Source organism: Dermacentor andersoni, chromosome 2, assembly GCF_023375885.2.
Source record: "Dermacentor andersoni chromosome 2, qqDerAnde1_hic_scaffold, whole genome shotgun sequence".
Lineage (NCBI taxonomy): Eukaryota > Metazoa > Arthropoda > Arachnida > Ixodida > Ixodidae > Dermacentor > Dermacentor andersoni.
Window position 1 is genome coordinate 231,118,947 of NC_092815.1, and position 2,742 is coordinate 231,121,688.

Consider the following 2,742-nt stretch of genomic DNA (forward strand, 5'->3'; position numbering starts at 1 on the left):
AATGCTGGCAGAAATTGGTACCAATATTGGACCAACGTTGGCATATTGGCAAAGTGCAACCCAATCCAATGCTGGCCCAGCGTTAAAGCCAAGATTGGACCAATGTTATGCCAATGCAGCAGCCATTGTGATGCCAGCGTAGGACCAGCGTTAAAGCCAAGATTGGACCAATGTTATGCCAATGCAGCAGCCATCGTGCTACCAGCGTAGGACCAGCGTTAAAGCTAAGATTGGGCCAATTTTATGCCAATGCAGCAGCCCTTGTGCTGCCAGCGTAGGGCCAGTGTTGAGCCATATCGTTGCCATTTTAATGCCAGCTTTGAGCCAATGCCCTTTGCATGACGAATATTTTAGATACGCTGGCTTTAAGCATGCAGCCATTCTTACCGCAAACCTTTCGCTAGAGGCATTTTTTATAGCAATTGTCCCCATTCCGTCTTCCTCAATAATAGCTAGGAAAGCTCGACAAAAAGATGTCAAGAAGCAGAAGTCATCTATATTTGCAAATAATAATAAAAGGATACTGAAATTGACTTTTATGACAGTTTATTTGCGAATAAATGTTCACGAACAGGCATTTTCGTGGACCTGGATGGATGACGCTCGGTTATCTTCAAACAGTTTATTTACAGGCACTGCCCTCAGGACAGGAATTGGGCAAGGTGCCGAGGACGGTAGGCTGGCCAGGGGTTTCAGGGCAGGGAGCTGACGTCGGTAGGCAGGTTGGTCAGTGCTTGGATGACGGCGGGCTGATCAAGCCCCCGAGGACCACGATAACGCGGTGGTTTCGTTGAAACTGCTACCATTTCCCATAGCCACTTCACCATTACTTGGAGATGCTTGCACTGTAAAATAAAAAGAAACATTAACAGAGATGTTGGTATAACAAATGTATGTGACAGTGTTTTCCTTTGAAAAATCGCCATACCGCAACAATATTATGAGTCTGAGCAGAGAGGTCGAAGGGGTGAATCAAGAAACTTTCTTGCAAGGTTTGTCAGGTAACACTTTTTAATATATCGACATATATGGCATATTTCGTAGGTGTAACAGAATATTTAGAACAAACATAAAATGCGCAGGATCCGTCCGCCTTGTTTACACCCCACACCTAGTCAGCGTAGCACTTTATAATTAAAAAAATGCAGCAAAACCTGCTACAGCACAAAAAGCCTAGTTTCAGACTGTCTAGGCAGAATGCTGTCTTCGCGCGAAATTTTTTTATGTGGAAACCGAGAAGTTCCTTCAGGAAACACTAGCAAAAGAGGCATTTATTATACGAAAAGAAAGAAATACTGCCGGCTGGAAATGATGCTTGACCTAGAACAGTGAGAAGAAGCGCGGTTCCTCGGTATCACTAGCTAGCAGGATCAGGCCGCGCGCATGGCTTGATAAAATCATAGTCCTGGAGTTTTGGGTTAACTTCACAGAGATTTACACGTGTTATACTCCGGGCACTATTCAAAGGCTGCGAATAAAAAAGAGCTATGTAATTACAGGCACTCTACATTAGCCAGGGCTGTTTCAGTAATATATATACCGCCTGATATTGAGTGGGTGATATTGCTCCCTATAAAACTTATACATGCGCAAAAGAAATGCACTCACCATTGTAAGATCCGCGCTTCTGTGTATCCGAGTTCATCCCACATCGAAGACGGTGGCCACGAGCGCCGACTTTTTTTCTGGTTGTTGTTTCGCCTATATTAATTCTAACGCTCACAAAAATTCGTGGCCACTTTGCTGTGTATTTCAATATGTAGGCTTCTCAGTAGGAATGACGACCGCAAGCGAGCATTTTTCACGATAGGAGTGCGCTGACAAGACGGCAAGCACTCAGGCGGTGTTGCACCCGGTCGGCGTGCTAGCGATGCATAGAAGGAAAGAGTGAAAGGAAAGGGTGAATGAAGAAAACGGTGTAAACGCCACTTTCCCCCGCTGGACCTAGCCCGACCGCGTTCCTTCGGCGGCAGCGACGGAGGGAGACAAGGAGGACAATAGTGACCCCACTGCTTTTCCCCGTATTCTGAGAGCAGCCAATTCGACACAGCAGCTTATAGCTGCCTGAGTGCTTGGCTGATAGCTTTGACCAGGCTCACGTGGGTGCGTGGGGGAGAGGCAAGTGGGGGCTGAAGGACGAAAAGTTAGGCGGAAAAAAAAAATCCGGAATGCGCCGTGCCAACTACAGGCAAAGACAAGAGGAAAAGTCAAAACGTGCAATAAAATTTTTTTTTTCTGTCAGGGGCATTCATACAAGGAGCTTACTAAACATGCACGAAAAAACAAATATATTGGAATAGGAGCATGATGATTATGTCACCGCAACATGCCATGCATGCTAAACAAACAAGCAAAAGTTTCACTAATACATATGCGCTCCATCTCGATGCAATATAAAACGGTTCCATCAACTCTGTGGCACTGTAATTATCGATTCTCCTCGGAATCCTGATCATCCAAAGCCGCGGAGCGTACATGCAAAATATACAATGCGCAGACAAATTCGCAATACCGTTGCTTCTTATGGAAAGCTCATGTTCCCATGCACGATCAATAAAGCAACGGCTAATTTTATGCGACTTCCCCTGCTTGCTACGTGGTGCACTGGCTTTTCTCTTTAGGGGCGCATTTCGCTGAACGCGAAGTACAAAAATGGCGGTGTACGATGCATGGAGTTGACATGGGAGAGCATATTTCTGGTTCCTGCGCAGTGTGCCTGTGATCAGTTTTGAAAACACGTTG

At 45.6% G+C, this 2,742-nt stretch overlaps 1 long non-coding RNA gene across 1 annotated transcript; it reads right to left on the bottom strand.

Annotated features, from left to right (window-relative positions):
• Positions 1 to 529: 529 nt before the first annotated feature.
• LOC129387112 (uncharacterized) lies at positions 530 to 1,727 on the bottom strand. Its single transcript, XR_008614414.2, has 2 exons — positions 1,609 to 1,727; positions 530 to 845 (listed from the first exon to the last, which is right to left on the bottom strand). It is a non-coding gene; the product is annotated as an uncharacterized lncRNA (long non-coding RNA).
• Between the last annotated feature and the right edge of the window lie 1,015 nt (positions 1,728 to 2,742).